The 20,548-nt window shown below is 33.7% G+C and overlaps 1 protein-coding gene across 1 annotated transcript in view; it reads left to right on the forward strand.

Annotated features, from left to right (window-relative positions):
- Positions 1-16,134: 16,134 nt before the first annotated feature.
- LOC127718448 (trafficking kinesin-binding protein 1-like) overlaps positions 16,135-20,548 on the forward strand; it is a 78,226-nt gene continuing 73,812 nt past the window's right edge. The window contains exon 1 of the mRNA XM_052224470.1: positions 16,135-16,164. The gene's annotated coding sequence lies outside the window, so the exon portion shown is untranslated. The remainder of the gene's footprint in view (positions 16,165-20,548) is intronic.

Here is a 20,548-nt window from a genome sequence, read left to right on the forward strand (position 1 = left end):
TTCAAGAGTCTTTCCTAAATTGAGGTAAATTATATGGCCTTTCAAATACTGTTTCGATTCCTAACATCACTGAATAGACATTAATTGTCGAAATCCGGATATGGTGTACAAATTTTTGTACCTTATGTTTGCGTAATACCATCTTTTCCGCAAGTTTATTGTTTTCTGTTTGGTATTAAATTAATAATAAAGATCCCATTTTGTTACATCTTGTGATCCGTTTATTTGGCAGTCAGCAGGGTTAAAGAACATCAGTTGTTCGACCTGCTAGTCAAATGCGTTTTGTTTAAGTATACTTTTTCTCTTTTTTGGTCTTTTGGAAAATGTTGTTTGTGTTATATTTAGACCCCTCTAACAGGAAATTTGTTTTGCATACACACGTATAAAATATGCGGTTTTCATACAAAGCAATCATAGGTTTGAACGTTGTTTTCAATTTAGATTTATCTATGAAAATATATATAAAAAAAAAGAATTTGTATACGTCAATGAGACAGCTTCCACCTACACAAGAAGCAGACGACTATTATAAGTTATATGGTTCGCTACTGACCCCCTACAGATCCATAGAGGGTTGTTAAAATCCATAGGGGGTAAGGCAGAACGCCGAATCTCCTATGGATTTTACTCACCCTCTATAGTCCGTAGGAGTCAGTATTGAACCGTATAACGAATTTATCACACGTGGGACTTTTCCTGCTGCGTTTTGTTAAAAAAATAAACAATGAAATCCAACAACATCAATGGATGACGTCAACATTAACAGTAGACGTGACGTCATGACAGTTGGAAAGCAGGTCACGGTTTGACCCCAAGTCTATCAGCAACAATGGAGGTCACGTTACCGTGAAAATTCAGTAAAACTACGGATGAGACAAACCTCATTTTACTCACTAAAATACCACTGCCGTGATAAATACTTATAGTTCCAAATAATCTTGAATATACATAGTTTTAACTCGTCAAAACTTACACATCAACTCAAAGTCCTTTATTCTTTATTTTATCTTCCAACTTGAAGTTTGTGTGAAAATTGTCAAGTGTCCTGATCGAAAAATCTAAATATTTCGAGGAAACTAAAAATGATGAATTTAATTTTAATAAAGCATCTCATTAAGACAAACACTCGATATGAATATCTAGTGTATGAATGTGGTTTTAATTTGATAGATGCTTTTGTGCTTTTTTGTAAATGATTGTTTGTTTTGATATTGTAACACAGTGATGACTGCTGTACCAATATTTTGACTATTTTATTTATTATGTCTGTTTTGTTCACGCATCGTTGTAAATATAACGGAATTTGATGAGACTGTCGTACAAGTGAGAGGTTTAGTGCTATTAAACCAGGTTCAATCCACCATTTTCTACATTTGAAAATGCCTGTACCAAGTCAGGAATATGACAGTTGTTGTCCATTCGTTTGATGTGTTCTGTCATTTGATTTTGCCATGTGATTAGGGACTTTCCGATTGAATTTTCCTCGGAGTTCAGTAATTTTGTGATTTTACTTTTTAGGCAATAGAGTTTTGGATACGCAAACGTCAAGTTATTTTCGACACGAAGCGGTGGTTTTTGGCCGTTTTTTGCCGATTTGTGCAAGTGGTTATCTCCCCTTGATATCATCAGTCAAAAATAAAAACCCAGCAAAATGAATAAAAAGGACTTTACTTTACAGTACAAAAATAAGGAAGAAACTGAATAGAACTCGATTTACAACTATGTTATTATAATATTAAGAAGAGATACTTCCCTACTTTTCAGAGAAGGATTAGATGTAAAAATTAAAAGACAATAATGAGTAAAAATTAGGAAATGTAACCCTAATTTTTTTTAGTTATATTGATATAAATTAAATCTGTCTGGTGAAATTTACTTTGTAATTTTTATAATGGCATATGGGATTACTCCTAGTAGAAAGTTTTTGAGACACTTCTAATAATGTTTAATTCATTTTCATATTTATACAATTTGAATAATCTTTCTGAAAATGAAAATAATAATTGCTAGTACTGATCATTTATATTAATTTTTATATTCTATAAAGTGGTACCAAGAGTCACACAATAAGTTTAATCAAAGTACAAAAGCCTTTAAACTCAAGCTATGTTTCTCAATTGAACATTACAGTACTGCCTAGAAAAAAACCTCCAGAAAAAGGATAAGTTTACCAAAAAATATTGACAGAAATTCCGTAAAAAATAATACTTCAAATTATAAGTAAAAGTGACATAATTTTGGATTTTAAAATCATTATCATTGCAAAATTCAATTATTAGATTAGCTAGCACAGCTTGTAGCCCTTGCCTAATATCTCAGGGTATTTTATAAATTATAGATTATGAAAGTAAACTTTTTGAAATAAAATGGGGCTTCTACTCTTCAGGTTGCTTTTCAGCTGGTATACATAATTATAAACAAAGTATTGTTTATTTTATCTTAATAATTTGATATTTATATCACAAATGATGTTGTCTGGACAAATCTTGTGCATTTCACTTAATGATCAACGGATTGTTAAATTTGACAAGAATTTGCAATTTGAATAAATACAATCTTGTAAGAAAATATCACTACATGTATGAATTAACTTCTTGTTTGACTTGATAATCTAGTCTTTGCTCTTATTAATGTAATTAGCTTACTTAGTAAAGAGATAACTAAATAAGCAAGGTTTACTTTGAAATGGAGGTATCGTAATATGGAATTGCGAAAAACAAAAATTTTCAATCACAATTTCATCCATATCTTTAATAAAATCAGTGTTTTAGAGTACTTTGGAAACAGGTACAATGAAAAGAGGTTGAACTTCAGTCTTCAATCTGTTTTGAACTAGAAACGCAGTCAAAACCAGGTTCAAATTGACATGACCATGATGACTGGTGGTCACTAAAGTTGATGTATTACAGTAAAAAATGATGGCTTCAAAATTGTGTTGAAATTTGAAATAGGTTACTCGGTTTCATTTAATGAATGGCTATTATTTATTTTGAATGTATTGAACCATGAAATAATTTTTTTATTCTTCACATTTTACATAATCCGCTTGGGGGATTATTCAATGTGAAGAGTCAAAAATTAATTAAAAAAACCAAAAAGCGATAGAAGGGTTGCAATTATCCTCAACTGATCCATCAATTTCGTAAAATATATGCTTAATACAGTATAATTCGTATTATTATATTAACTACCAATTGTTAACCAAACAAGTATAAACAAATACCTCAGAATATATGTTTTAATAAAGAATTATACAGATGAAAATTTCTTAAAATCTTAAAAATTTCACACCAATTCAGTTCTCATTTACAAAAGAGGCGGAAGATACCAAGATGAATTTAAATTCATAATTCGAAGCGGAACTTGCAACGCCATGGGAAAAGACAACAACGAGCTGTGCCATGAGCGCATATACGTCTATCGCTATTTCAACGAATAAAGTTCCATAACTCCTCAATTTCTTATCAGAAATTTATAAAAAAAAACTTAAGGGAGGTTATTTTAATAGATATGAACCAGTCTCCAAAGTTTTATGAAAACTGCTCAAAGCACTTTTGAGTTATTGTCCGAAAACTGGAAGATCCCTACTTTTTATAGATAAAATCCCATATCTCGGAAACGTAAAATTTAAAATAATCGAAAAGGAGCTGAAGTCAAAGATATAAACAATTCACCACAGTTTCATGCAAATTGGTTAAAGCGTGTTCTAGTTATTGTCCGACATTTTGACGACGGACGGATAGATGGACTGACAGACAGACGGATGAACAGACGGACAGACAGACAGACGGATGGATGGACGGACGGACGGACGGACGGACGGACGACGGTATACCATAATACATCTCGTAAACGAGCGTATAAAAAACGACGGAATAAAAACCAAACAAGTTCAAAAATTCTTCATAGAAAATGAAAGACTGAGCAACACGAATCCCGACAAAAAAGGAATCAACCAAAGATGCTCCAGAAGGAGAGGCAGTAATAACTCTACGTATAACACCCGTCGTGTTACTTTTAAAAATATGTTGATAAGTTATGTCAAGTAACCAGGCATCAAGCAATAGCTGAAACTAGCAAAATGCCTTTCGTTTTTGTTTCACTCCTGAATTTAAAAACTAAAAATCGTTGGTTGTTTCCATAATGAAGAGTCTATATAATCATATACCACCAAGTCTTTGGTGGGATTCATATTGCTCAGTCTTAAGTTTTCTATACTGTGTTTTGAAGCCTGTTGTTAGTCTTTTCTTCGCCTTTTCGTTTTTGCCATAGTATTGTCCGTTTGTCATCGACTTATGAGTTTAAATATCCCTTCGATATTTTCCGCCTCTCTTTTAAAACATTTTCCAACAATTTTCATAAAATTCTAAATGCTGTTCGGTGCTACATACTGTTCTAAAATTGCAAATATTACAGCAGTTGTATAAACTCAGTGAAAGGATATGAATTTAACACTTGCAACAGATTTGCAAGGATCAATGTGTTACTTGGTTACATAATGACAATAACACTTGGTATACAGGTATACAGGCATTTGCACCTGTCCTAAGTCAGGAATCTGATTACAGTAGTTGTCGTCTGTTTATGTAGTTCATACGTGTTTCTCGTTTCTCGTTTTTTATATAGATTAGACCGTTGGTTTTTCCGTTTGAATGGTTTTACACTAGTAATTTTTTGTGGCCCTTTACATCTTGCTGTTCGGTGTGAGCCAATGCTCCGTGTTGAAGGCCGTACCTTGACCTATAATGGTTGACTTTTATAAATTGTAACTTGGATGGAGAGTTGTCTCGTTGGCACTCATACCACATCTTCTTATATCTATAGGAATACGAATGAATACACACAGTGGAGCTAGAGAAGTCAAACTGAGCGGATAGTTATAATTTTACAAAAAAAAAAAAAAAGCCAAATGCAATTATATAGCAACAAATTTTGCTTAGTATCTTTTTAACATTACAGAAAAAAGTTCAAACATCATCGTATCGCCAAAAGACAAACTACGCTTGATAAAAACAGCTTGTCGAAATCCAGGTTTTATGATTAAGTGCATTTTGTCTTCATTAAACTTATCAGTAGCAATCGCGTCAAAACATTTGGAAGGCCAAATCGATAAGGAAGGTGAAGAGCATGGACAACAAATGATTGCTAACATTGGTTTTCTATACAATAGGAGTGATGGCAAACGTAGGAAACAACTTATAGAGCAGCTTTGGTTTTAATTCCTGAAACAGTTCATTCACATTTCGAGGTCTCTTGTTTGCAATAAATGGTAAAATATAATTTGTTATGCATTTGCCATTTTCTCGATGCAATTCTATCCTAATGTCGTGCCGATATGGTTAGGAAGGTAAGTATGGAAGGTGTAGTGTGAAGCTCACCTGAAAAAATCTTACTACATCGATCAATTCACACTCGTTTATTACAGTTGACGACGTAACGCTGAACTGTTATTGCAACTGTCTATAATGCCAATAGATCTGCAAACAATAATTATCTATTACCAACGCTATTTCGATAATGATTTTCAAAATTTGATAAATATTTCCTTTCTCAAAATTCAAATCAATAAGATAAAAAGATTAAGAATTCAAGTTTATGTTATGCCATATAATTAATAGTTATTAAAGTGTTTTTTGAACTTGATAGTCACTGTCTTAAGTACTTGTAAATTCGTGTCCACGAAAAACATAACAAACATGAATAAATAATTCGAATTCTATTTAGATTGTTTCTAAAATTGGGAGGGTAAAGGGGGTACCAGTATTTAATTAATTTACTTGTAACGAAAGAGTACTTTATTCAAATTAATTAATTGTAAATATGGAAAAGGTAAATATTTATCCCGACCATTACAAAATATATATATATACATATCACAGACGATAAGGAAATAAACTAAAGTTAGGTATACTGTACGTGATCGTACACACGAATTTCAAGACAAGAACTAAAAAACAGGTCGATTCGGACTTTATGTCATGTACATAATGAAGTTTCATTCATTGTTACTGGTTAACTATTCATGGGCATAGGTAGGAAAATTTTAACATTGTTTATTTTGTAAATGATACGTTTAAGATATAAAATTTCTCATTTGATTATTAGCTATATATTGAAAGCTATATCCTTTGTCATATGTCGATCAGCTGATGTTAATTTGAGTTGTAAAATGTGTTATGTCCGTTTTCTTGCTTTGTATGTTAACACTGGCGTTAACTACTTTTACCTACCCTGATCATTTCAAACGTTTCCACAATTGCCACCCCCCCCCCCTCCAACCCCCCCCCCCCCCCCCCAACCCCAACCCCAATCCCAACCCTAACCCCCGATATCATATTTCATCCTTTGCATTGTCAGTCGATACGAAATTTAGATTTTTTATCTTTGATTTCTGCATTTGATTGTCTAATTTTGGATCTTTTTATATCATGAATAACAATACTAGTAGTTTCAAAAACATGAGATCGATATATTTGGTTTCCTTTATAGCACCTCATTCTTAAAATGACACATTGTTCATAAATAGTAGACATCTGTTTTGTGAAGTGGATCAGGTACGTTCTACAAAACAACAATCTGCGAAGCTGTTCGAATTTAAAGGAACATATACTAAAATAAAACTAGAACAACCCCCACCCCAAACCAAAAAAAAAAAGAAATAAAGTAAACTTTAAAAAAAACATAAAAACTCAAAAAGTACACCCCCCCCCCCCCGCCACCCCGTAAAAAACAACAACAACAAAAACAGCTTACAAAACACACAAAAGCATCCCACACAATCCCCAACCCACAAAAAAAAAACCAATTAATTCAAAACAGCAAATAAAGAAAACAAAAATTAAAAAAACAAACGGACAACAAACATGTTAATCATTTAATTTATTACTACTCGCTGTTTCTCGACTGACTACTACACTTTATTCAACGTAGCGTTAAATACAAGCGGGTTCCAGTTTAGATCACGCTTTCTACACGTTAAAGAATTCTTACAATATTTCTGTGGCCTGTTGTAAGGCAGTTTTTCTGTACTTATCCTAAATTCCTTCATTTTCCAGTACCACCTTAATTTCTAGACCTTCGTCCCGGTCGACCTTATTTGTAAAACATACCTTTTGTATTTGTTGTTAATCTGTTTATCCTGAAATCCCGTGAACCATTTGCAACTTGACATTAAACAAGCAACAATCAATCAATCACAGGTGACTAGTGAATGTCCTTGTTGTGTTAACAAATTTAAGGGGTTTCATTCACACTGGTAACTTCATGTACTAACATAAAGGTAATTACATAAATATCCAGAAATAACCTGATCGACTGCAGTAGCGTAATTTTATTTGTCACTGGTAACGAGACCTTAGCTGCAATTTTACTCTGATGGCAGTATGGCGGGGTTAATCTTTCTTTAAATATGACCTACGCCGTGGTCAAATAAAAAATATAAGTAGTGTAAAAACACCGTTGAAAGTTCATCGTTGCATGGTCAAACGTCGTCAAGTATGAAGCATAATCTACAGTGAGTTTTTCACCGCGATTTTCTATTTCTTACCAAAGGGTTGACTGTGATATAGAAACATTGTAACATGGACTTCTCCCAGTAACAGTAATACCATGGTGAAAGGGGGGGTTGTTTTGCTGTGTTGGATATATAAATATGCAGTCACATCCGATATTGTGTATGGCGATTGCCATGCTCTCTGCACGCAAACAAAAACACTATTTTAGGGGCCAAGGTAAAATTTCTGTCCCTATTAAACACGCCCTCGTTTTCAGTGTCAGTCTTCATCGAAATTTATTAAATTTGTTCTGGTAGTACTGAATTTTTATGAAATATTTGCCACTGGAGGTTATGCAAAGAACAACCAATCAAAATTCATTTACAAAAATTAATAAAAAAAAAAGAAAAAGAAGAAAAAGTATCCGAAGTTGATTTCTGTGATCTCTAATTGCAATGGTTAATTTATACTGCTTGCATATTAGGAATTTCATAAATAAAACACATCCTTTTATGAAAAAAACCCATCGAATTTTCAATTGCAACAGACACTGCCGAAAATATAAGGAATGTGTGCTTCAAACTTCCTGTGGTGATGTTAGAATTCGGAAGATGAGAGGTACATGTAAGCTATACACCTGTCATGTCAAAGGGAAATTGGATAATTTGATAAAAAGGCATTCTAAAATGTCATTGGATAAAAATTTTACATATATTACGTAGCTGAATTAGCGATAGAAACTGCTTTTAAAATATGTTGTCTTTGTTGTTCGGTATATATATCGAAATGCTAGTTCGACGTGGGTTATTGTCATGGCTTTTTTGTGGAATACTTACTCAGAAACATGATTGGTTGGAAATTATATGTTTTACCGGGTAGTCTGAATATTTATTTTCTCGATTAAATTGAACAATTATTTCGTCCAATCAATAGTTTACGAGAATCTGTAAGTAAGATAAGCAGATCAGCTAAGAGTATGGTCAAGAACGAAATGGATTGATTGATTGATTGATCAACTGATTGACTGATTGACTGACTGTATGACAAATTGATTAATTGATCAATTGGATACTTTTATGATGAATTGATTGATCGATTTATTGATCGATTGCATGACTGATTTATTGATTGATTTGTTGTTATTCAATTTATTGGTTGCTAATGTTTCAAGCTTATTTGCTGCTGGAACTAGACAGAAATATTTCCAACACTAAGTCCTGAAAAATGCATATACTAACAGAAAAGGGGTTTTTGACAGACATAAGGTCACCAATGAATATGCTGTAGACTGCTCATTTACTGTACAATGAACAGTGGTATACTCCCCTAGCAAGTGCTTTGAATGTGCACATGGACCAGTGTAGTACTCAGAGCAATTTTGAGTTCTGTTCATTCACTTTTCGTGCTTGTATTGTATCAGTTGTGTTCAATTGAGCTGACTTATTTGGCAGGCCTATACTCCATATCTCATTACATTCATATGTTCTAATGTTTGGACAAGTAGTTTCCGAAAAGAAGATGAAAACAGGACTTGCATTTGCAATTGAGTTCAATGAGACCCTACGTTGCGTGATTAGCGCCATGCATGCCAAAACGAGAAATCCGTTTAGAGTGTCTCCTCATTGACGTAATATAACGATGGAATAACAATGTCTTTTGGTTGAACTTGAAGAGAGTGAATATACTTTCGAAAAAATGGGTGTTTCAAGTAAGTATTTGGGGATCATTGATCTCTTCAGATGAGAACAAAACAGGTAATTTTAGTTTCTACATACAGAAATCCTTTAATGGTGATTGCAGATGAATAAGTAGGTTACAGTATGAATAAAAATAGATGCGAGGTTATATGATATATATATATATATATATATATATATATATATATATATATATATATATATATATAGCATTGAATTCATGAGGATTATGAATATAGATGTGGGATTATGCAATTACTTTGTTATCTCTCACTGCCGGCCTCTTCCAACTCCCTTTGCCTTGTGGATCCTATCCGCAGACTATATTGTAAGGACAGGCTATAGTTTAACATGGAAGACAATGATTACGTCTCTGCAAACTTACAAGTTTTTATGTATCATTTGACTTTTGAAAGACAAACAAAACTTATATTTTTCTATTATCAATTGCAGTGTTTTCTCTGTAATAAAAGTATCACCGACCTTGAGAGGGTTATTGGAAATTCGAGTAGGAAACATCTCTCAATACAGTTATTGTGGTGAAACTTTTTCATTTATACGAATTTTAGTGGAATATTTCTCATAAGAACGAGGTTAGAGAAAACGTGATCAGCTAAAACTAGGAGATAATCAGAATATTAGCTGTAATCTAAAGGAGGAAATTTTTGTGGATTACTTCTGATAGGAACTAGATTCAAGAAAACGAGACCTGTTTAAAGAAGGAGTTAATCAGAATATTGGATCTAATTCGAAGAATTTTTTCGTGGAATATCGTCCATATATCTTACTTTGGAATATTGTGAAACATTATCCAAAACAAGCACATGACCATATACGAGGCGTAGCTAATGCTCAAGTAATTAGAAGTTTGTGACTGTATATTCACCTTTCGACGGTTTCGAGTTTACTTATCAAACTACCTTAAAGATAAATATGATGAAACAACAATTCTCTCCAGTAGTTTCTGTAAGTACGTATACTTATTTCTATTTCTAAATGTTAAACAATCATTTATCATCTTGTCTTTGGAATATTTGCCACTGGACGTTAAACAAAAACAACAATCAACCAATCTTGTCTTTTGGACGTTAACAACCACATACACAGGGAAAATTCACTCACATCAATTTCACGTGAATTTCACCTCAAACGAGCTTATATGCGTGAAACTCACGTGAAATCAGTTCATGTGAGTTTCACGTGAATCTCATGTGAAACTCGCGTGAATTTTACGTGAAAATTACATCAATTTTTTCACGTAAAATTCGCGTTAATTTTAAAATAACCCATTGGTGGCCTTCGGCTGTTGTCTGCTCTATGGTCGGGTTGTTGTCTCTTTGACACATTCCCCATTTAATTCCATTCTCAATGAAACATTCCAATTTTTTTTTTTGGGGGGGGGGGTGTAAAGTTCACATGAAATTCACGTGAAAATTTTTATATGAGATTCATGCGAATCTCAATTCTCGTGAATTTCACATGAAAATGTTCACGTGAGTTTCATGTATCAGCTCGTTTGAGGTGAATCTCACGTGAAATTTTTTCACGTGAGCAAAACTTGCTTGTGTAGCTTACTGTAATTATCTGCTGTTATACTTAAGCTGTATCTATGATAATGTTAGTTAGGCGGAGAAAAGGACATTTCTATAGGATAAAAAAAAATGCATGCAAAATCTTTGATATTCATATCTATGTTTTTCAATCGACGAGAACAGACTGGAAAGTCTCTTTGTCCAGGTGAAACCCATCAAATCCACTATTTTAAAAATCAATTGACCATTACTCGATTTATTTAATGTTTGACCATGGCATATCTTTAAACGTCTATATGTTAACAAAAAAGACAATGGTAAAATGTAAAAAAATAAAAATAAAAACACACAAAAAAACGTAGCAGTCAGGTGCGGATCAAGGGATGACCACCTGGGAAGCCAACGTTTGGAGTGATACTTGTAAAAAGTCTATGCAATTATCATATACGAAGCTTCATTAGAGGCCCGGGTCGCCTGCCTCCTCTTAGTCCGCCTCTGGCAATAAGGTTAAAAACGGGGTAAACATGTATAAACCCACTTACCGGCACGTGACTCCTACCTGACAAATTTTTAGGACAATCACCGGTGATTTTTATTGTTCTTTTTAACGAAAATTGAACCAGTTTTAATTGACTCTACGCCATACCTTTTTTTTTTTTAAGTTTACATTATTCACAACGTTTTACAAGTAAAAACAAAACTGAATACATTAGAGTTTTAATGATATACTTGTATAACATTTTACACCTTTTTTACGGATCCATGATCCATAAAATGACATTGCCATCGTGCCCTACAATCTGTGCCCCTCTTCTTGCCGACTTGTTCCTTTTATTCATATGAGGCTGACTTCATACAGGAACTTCTTAGGAAGAAAGAAAAGAAGTTAGCAGTATCCTTTAACTTAACTTTCCGCTATATAGATGATGTTCTCTCACTAAATAATACAAAATTTGGTAACTATGTTGAACGCATCTATCCCATCGAACTTGAGATAAAGGATCCAACAGATACAGTTAAGTCTGCCTCATATCTTGACTTACATCTAGAAATTAACAATGAGGGTCGGTTGAAAATAAAACTTTACGACAAAAGAGATGAATTCAGCTTCCCAATTGTGAACTTTCCATTTCTATGTAGCAACATTCCAGCAGCGCCTACATACGGAGTATATATCTCCCAGTTGATACGATATTCCCGGGCATGTATTTCTTATCATGATTTCCTTGATAGAGGATTGCTGTTCACAAGGAAGCTATTAAACCAGAGTTCCAAGTGGTATAGTAGGATCCTCCCTTCGTAAGTTTTACTGACGCTATCACGAGTTGGTTGACCGTTATGGAATATCCGTTTCACAGATGATCGGATATGTTCCTAATGTCGTAACTACAATCCCGTCCCGCTTTTCTCGAATGTGACCTACCGAATTAGACTTATTACCTGGTTTGTACTTACATGAGCAACACGACGAGTGCCACATGTGGAGCAGGATCTGCTTACCTTTCCAGAGCGCCTGAGCTCACCCCCAGTTTTTGATGGGGTTCGTGTTGCTCAGTCTTTAGTTTTCTATGTTGTGTTTTGTGTGCTATTGTTTGTCTTTTTGTCTTTTCTTTTGTAGCAATGGCGTTGTCAGTTTATTTTCGACTTGTGAGTTTGAATGTCCCTCTGGTATCTTTCGCCTCTCTTCTACACATGCTATTAGCGGAAGAATATTTTGAAATAAGTTCAAAGAATATTCAAATTCAAATTTGTGATTGCCTATATATAGGATAAAAACTTTTGTCCTGCATTTTTTTTAGTTATAATCTCTGTCCGGCCTTTTTATTTTTCACTCTATTCGGTCCTGCCTTTTTTTTTTATTAGTTTATCCTGACTTTTTTTACATAAATTGTCATCCTGCCTTTTTTTTTGGCAAAATTGCTCATCCTGACTTTTTTTTACTCAAAACTGCTATCCTGCCTTTTTTTCAAATTTCATCCTAGCCCCCCCCCATAAAAATCAAATGGTAGCTTCCATACAAAGAAAGACAAAAAAATACTTCAAATTAGCGAGAGATCGGAGATAGTTGTGGGTGGTTAATAACATGATATCAGCTGTTGTACTGTCTGATATTTTTTTTTATCCTGCAATCAGCTAACTATTGTACAAATAACAGGTACACAAATAAATTTTTGCTTTATTTGTACTTGTACAAATAAAGTCGTCTGTTACCCCCGCTTCCATGTTGAGCAAGTGGTAATGTGAATACTTCTTTTTGCGTACCAGTTCAGTTTGGGGTCCTCTTCGCGGACTGCGTTTAAACAATGTCGATTTCTTTAAAAATTAGAGACAATGATTAATATTTTAACAACTAAAGTTTCAAGTGTTGGCTGTGAATTTCAGGATAAAAAAACAATTTGTGTACATTGTCGGAAAATATAAAATTTATTTGTACTCGCTACGAAACATGCAGGAGAAAAGCTCGACGAGCCTCGCTTTTCGTCCTGTTTCTAAAGCTCATACAAATAAATTTTATATTTTCCGACAATGTACATATATTGTATATGGAAATTCAGGTTATCCTTTTTATGCATGATTTTTATACACTTTGAATTCTTGTAAGTACAAAAATAAGGAGATGATGTATGATTGTCAATGAGACAACTATCCACCAAAGTTCAAATCAAGTGGATGTTAGGAATTATAGGCAACTGTAAAGCTATAAACAATGAGAAAAACCCATACTGTATAGTCGACTATAAAAGGCCACGACATGAAAAATATAAAACAATTCAATTTAGAAAACTAACGGCCTAATTTATAACAAAACAATGAACGAAAAACAGAATGGTGTGTGTGTGTGTGTGTGTGTGTGTGTGTTTTTTTAAAGAGGTGGAAGATACCAATGAGAGGGGGAAAAGTGTAGGGGAATTGGTTTTGCAGTCCCCTTTTCTGTGAACCTGCCGACTCCATGCCTCGCAAGTAGGGGATATCGATTACAGGGAAGTCTGAATTAAGTTCTTCAATAATTCATTTTATGTTAAGTTGCATTTCATTGAAGTGAAATGTGATAGTTACATAAGCACCGACGTATACAACTGAATCATTTTTGGGTAAATAACACACACACACACACAAACAAACAAACAACAAAACCAACAACAAAAACCAAAGAAAAAACGAATTAAAAAAATCATTATCTAAACCATTTCCATGACAATAACCGTTCACTTGCAGTTTTAAAATCATACATAAAAAAGTTCATTTATAGAATTATTCAAGAATTTTTCCATCTGAATTATTCGTTTGATCGCCCCAAAAACATCGATGTGTATTTACAAACATATATCATATATATATATATATATATGTCTATGATGTATGTAATGTGACTAATATGTTTTTTGTCAGTGATCACATTCCACGGTCACGTGTGGCCTTAATTGCGATCATTTGATTTTCTGGAGGGAGGATTTCGAAAATAAATAGCTTAGCCTGGTAAGACCTGAAAATAAATAAAATATTGCCCTAAATGTTGGATATAACTGTGCACAAAAGTGAAATAAAATAAGCATGCATTGCAACAGATGAAAATGAAAACTTCATCCGTAAAAACCTCTCCATTCCCCCCGAATAGCAAATGATCGTCCCCTAATTTTCTGTGCTGGAAAAAATATGTCAAAATTTAGCGAGTCTGTTGAAAATGGACGAATAGTTATAGTGAACGACTGATTATGATCGATTGACTCACGAAATTTTGTTAAAATTATTTATATATATATACGAATCAATGTGGGTTTTTTCATATTTTATTTTTAATGTGTATCTTAATGTGTCCAAAAGATGGTTGTACAAATTACAATTTTTACAAATTTGACTAAAATTCACTTATAATTTGTACAAAGGATATATGATAATTTAGAATGATAGAAATGATGGCCTTTTATGTATTTTTGACAGTAAAATATTTTGATTGCTTTTGGAAAACAATTTTGTATCTAACTCTTCTTGAACACTTTTCAACTGTTCATTCTTTGGGGTCAGTTGTTTTAATAATTTGCCAAAGATAACTTTCCCTAGTGTTTGTGATCAAGCCTATACTGTAGACAATAAGCTGTTAGAATTCTTACTGCTGTTCCAATGCGGTACCCAAAAACTCTAGATTTAACAATAACATTATAATGATGTTATCCTCCACAGCAAGTTCTGATAATTTGGGATTCGTTTTCTTGGTAAGATATTCGGCTTAGATCCGTTGGATCTACAAATCAAATAGAAGCTGATAAAGAGACATATTTATTTCCAGGAACGGTTCATGGGCTTAAACTTTCGCTACATGTAGCAGTTAAAAAGCTTTCAAAAACTGGTGGTCAGGGATTTCTTTCACTTCCTGATGCCATGATTCATCCACATGCTCAAACATATGATACAATGTACAGACCTATTTTTGTATTTTGCTAATAATGATTAATGTGGGGTCATTAAATAAAAATTCTGTTGTGTGTATCAATGCTTATTTCAACCAATTCCATATCAGAAATTAGTGTACAAGTTAGAGGTGAATCTAATTTTGTACAATTCGTAATTTGTTATTTCACTCCTCTGACGTCATACAACAATAGGCGTTGTCAAGACGTTGATAACGCCGGATCAAAACAAATTGTGAATGCGTAGAAAAAGATATAGTTCCTTACATTTTCTACTTTAATTTCATAAAAAAAGCCATTTGCCAATGTAATAAAAAGAATAACTAATCAAAGAATTCAAATATCGAAAAATATTCAACTCGTGACCGAACAACACTGATAATTAACTCATGCGCTACGCGCATTCGTGAATTAATGTGTTGTTCGGTCACTCGTTGAATATTTTTCTCTATTTGAATTCTTCGATTAGTTATTCTATAATTAATATATGTAGATATATAAAAAAATCTGTTCTATTCTATAATACCAGAGACGTTATGGGCGCTGTATTTTAGAAAAAAAAAAAAAAATTTTTGATACGTATAAATATATATATATATATATTTTTTTTTTTTGTTCTAATCTATAATATCAGAGATGTATTTATGGGCACTGTAATTTGGAAAAAAATGAATATGTTTAATATATATAAATATTGTATTCCATTCTATTCTAAATTACCAGAGGCGTCGCATATAATATGTAAGGATCTGATAAAATCATAAACAGATAATTATTTTATTGATTTACACATAAGATTTTTGTAACTAAATCAGTGTTATCGGAGTGACTGATTAGTCACACTCGCATTATTTACTTTTTACTGTTTAACATTGCGCAATGATTAATCATGTTATCGATCCTTCCTCATGAGCCCCTTGTTAAAAATGATTTTTTTGTAAAACTCCGTTTCATTGGCTGATCAGTTGCAATATTATCCAGTTAGAAATTGTTTATTATTCAAGCACCTGAATATCATGGAGGACGAATCGGAAATGTAAGAATTAATGGAAAAGTTTCAAAACATAGAAAAACAGATTAACATTGTTGTATTTTAACTATTATCATTAGAAAAATAAAAATGTGTGTTTACTTCCCCCATTCGATTGACTATTTCAGCCCTGTTTGGTCGTCTCCCCGTCAGCGATGCCACTGTCAGCTGTACAGTCACAGGGCTGCTGATAATCACTTTTTGGATTTCTTGTCTGCTGCAAGTTCTTTATGTTTATAGCTAATAAATTTATAATGAAAGAAACGATCGGAAATAAAAATGTACATTGAAAGTAGAGCTTAATGATAAGACCAACTGGTTGAAGGAGATCATTCCCTTATCTGAGGGTAGGAAATTATTATGCCTTTACTGTCAGTCATCCAACGGTCATTTTCGGCTACCTTTAATGTCAAATTGGTTCAAATTTTATTGTGATTTGTCAAAATATCCTTACCGTGATTTATCAAAGGTCTCAAATTATTATCCATTACTGTTATTTTTGGAAAGAATTTAACGTGATTCGTCAAAATCAGTCATTTTTTTTTATCGTCACCAAGAAAATGTACATTCTATCGTCATGCACCAAAAATTACCATTAACGTCATTTGGCAAGATTTTTTACTGTTATTCGTCAAGAAGGTATCCCAATTACGACCATCTTATAGTCTGCGACGTTAAGCGGTAGCCTGAAGGCCCCTGTCTTGTAAATATCTCACCGTACTTGTGCAGAAGCACTGGTGATTGCCGGATCACCGGTTTATTGAACATCTGATATTGTTGGCGAAATTGTAACCAGTATTTTATTGAATCTATGAGAATAAGTTACAAATTTGTCGCCGACCTTGTTTTCATCCATTTACTGGTATCCCTATCAGTGTTCCAGCTAGGCCGTTTTCACAGGGCGGTCCGCCCGCCCTTTCCCTAGTGCTGCCCTGTGCCCTTTTTGCAGTTTCCAGGGCGCCCTGCCTTTTTGAAGATCGATTGTATTTTATTTTGTTATGATCCGTCATTACGAAATTTTACCTGGCGACAAGTTAATGACTTTGTTTACAACCCCAAGCTAATCAACGGTTATAACAGGTGTCATAATCTGTTGTTACAGGTAATCCATTTATCGGATGGGTCAATAATGATCAACATTAATTCATTCAAATAGAATCTGTCAGTCGGCATGAAGAAAATGTTTATACGACAACACAATTTGCGATGTTTACTGTAGTTTCATGGAGAAAACGCAATTGACAGAAAATCGAAAACCATAATGTTGTTATAAACATTGTTTTACTTGTTTTCCGTGAAAAAAATAGCAAATTCACACGTATTTGTCTTTGCCTGCCCTCGCTTTTGATACGAAAATAACAAAACCAGCCGCCATTGTTGATCGTATTCACTTCTTCCATGTATTGTGTATAATCCTCCAAAGAAGGAGCACACCCGAATAAAGAAAGATAACTCATTTTATTTTTCCCTTGAATTTAGTTAACTACTTAAGATATGTCTACATACATTTGTACTTCTTGCTTTATAATTTACATGTTTTATAAAATTAGGTCTTTTGAATTATGGGAAAAGTTTAAGAGGGAGTTTGTAGCAGTGTGGGTAGGGTGCCTTGGTCATCTTTTCTGTATTCTTTATTTTTAATACAAATTTTCACTGTTCACTACATGTATATCCTAACATTGTGCATTTACTGAGCGTAGCTGCTGTATTACCATTAAGCACAGCAGAGATAGAAAGGGTCTTTCCCAGGTATAACTTGTATGGCTATAGAAACAGAATGAAGCAGGAAATCCTGCAAAACATACTACATATAAAGCTAAACTATGACAAGCAATGCCTTGAGAACTTGTGTGACGAGGTGGTTGACAAGTTTTTTCAGCATAAAAAGTAGACAGATAGAGTTTTATCTGGGCTAATCATGTTGTAATTGTATATATATATAATCAAGTGATTTAATGAATAAAGACAATGTTTGATTAATATCTTTATTAAAACATGCCCTTTTCATATAATAATATCACGCGTTTAATGCCCTTTTTTCAGAATTGGCACCCTGCCCTTTTGAAATCCTAGCTGGAACACTGCCTATTTTATTATATATGGGTTTTGTTACTTCTAATCAAATTGAACCAGTCGTCAACGCGATATACCTTATCACCAACGAAATCGAGAACGAGGCTTGACCATGTGCTTGCAATAAACACTATCTATAAATACCACTCATTGTAAACAAACAATCAAGGATTCGATCTCATTCGATGGTGAAATGGAAACAGGGGCTATCCCAGGTAAAACATTGAAAAGTAGAAAAGGCCTACATGAATACCTGTAGAAGTTTCGAGTTGATAAAAGCTATGCAGAAAAACAATTTAGGCATTTTTAAACAACATTTACCAAAGTGGCAATGAAGGAGGGTGTGGAAGGGGGTTTTACAGAATAGAGAATATAATCATGATAATGGGCAAAAAGCATAAAGAATATTTTTTAGAGAAAAACGGACCAAAAAAATAAAGAATACAGAACAATGAGGTGTTAATATATAAAAAATAGAGAAAATGGCATAAAAAAAATAAAGAATACAGAAATCAAGGACCCCATCCAGACCCAAATGAAGTGCCAGAGAATTAACTTTTAATATTTAAGACTAAAAAAGATATGAAAGAATATGAGGAATAAAGAGGTTGGGGACATCCACCAATTAGGGAATTTTTCCCCAAAAAAGTAACAATCCCTCAGTTGATTAATAGTTTACTAGTGCTAAAAATGTGGGTTTTTTAGCTGAGTCTTTTTACTTGAAATGGGACAAGTTTAATATTTTATTAGAGGAAAAGAGAATTTTTCATCAACTGGAGAAAAAACAACATTTTTTGATAAGGTCTATTCACTTCCAGATACAAAAATTTAACCTCAGAATGCAGGATTTTTCCTCTCTAATTTTCCAAAATTTGTCCGGTGACATTAATTTTGGTCTCGTACACATCACTTCGAGGTAGTTTTTTTTTATTCCACTAGCCGTATGGGCAAGTGCTTCAAAAAGTTTAAAGCACAGACTGCTCTTATCTAAACTGCCGAACTGTAGGTCTTGGGTCCTTATATTTTTTTTTTACATTATGAGGACCTACATTTGTAAGAACAGCTAACTCCATCCCTCAATTGTCTTTGAAAGAAAATATCACAGTATAAATTTTGTGGGTCAGACATGTCCAAAGTGGTTTCCTTGATTTTCATTGTACATGTACATTGTACCTTCATCATCCACCCTCACATCAAAGCATTTGAAAGTCAAGGATGTATAAAATTGAGAATGGAAATGGGGAATGTGTCAAAGAGACAACAACCCGACCACAGAACAGACAACAGCAGAAGGCCACCAACAGGTCTTCAATGCAGCGAGAAATTCCCGCACCCGGAGGCGTCCTTCAGCTGTCCCCTAAACAAATATACATGTACATGTATATACTAGTTCAGTGATAATGAACGCCATACTAAACTCCAAATTGTACACAAGAAACTAAAATTAAAAATAATACAAGACTAACAAAGGCTAGAGGCTCCTGACTTGGGACAGGCGCAAAAATGCGGCGGGGTTAAACATGTTTATGAGATCTCAACCCTCCCCCTATACCTCTAGCCAATGTAGAAAAGTAAACGCATAACATTAAAATTCAGTTCAAGAGAAGTCCGAGTCTGATGTCAGAAGATGTAACCAAAGAAAATAAACAAAATGACAATAATACATAAATAACAACAGACTACTAGCAGTTAACTGACATGCCAGCTCCAGACTTCAATTAAACTGATTGAAAGATTATGTCTTCATCATATGAATATCAGGCACAATCCTTCCCGTTAGGGGTTTAGTATCATACCATCATAACATATATGAGAAGAACATAACCCGTGTCATGCCAACAACTGGTTTTTATACGACCGCAAAAAAATTTTGTGGTCGTATATTGGTATGACGTTGTCGTCGTCGTCGTCGTCGTCGTCGTCGTCGTCGTCCGGCGTCGTCGTCCGAATACATATTGGTTTTCGCACTCTAACTTTAGTTTAAGTGAATGGATCTTTTTGAAATTTGACCACAAGGTTAAATACCACAAAAGGAAGGTTGGGATTGATTTTGGGGGTTATGGTACCAACAGTTAAGGAATTAGGGGCCAAAAAGGGGCCAAAAATGAGCATTTTCTAGTTTCCAGACAATAACTGTGGAACGGTGTATGGATCTCTCTGAAATTATACTACAAGTTTCCATACCACAAAGGGATGGTTAGGATTTGCTTTGGTGGGTTATGGCTCAAACCGTTTAGGAATTAGGGGCAAAAAAGGGGGAAAAACAAGGTTGTCCTGGTTAATGGACAAATACTTTAGTACAAAACATAATTTAAAG

This window comes from Mytilus californianus, unplaced genomic scaffold (assembly GCF_021869535.1).
Source record: "Mytilus californianus isolate M0D057914Y unplaced genomic scaffold, xbMytCali1.0.p SCAF_10, whole genome shotgun sequence".
Classification (NCBI taxonomy): Eukaryota; Metazoa; Mollusca; class Bivalvia; order Mytilida; family Mytilidae; genus Mytilus; species Mytilus californianus.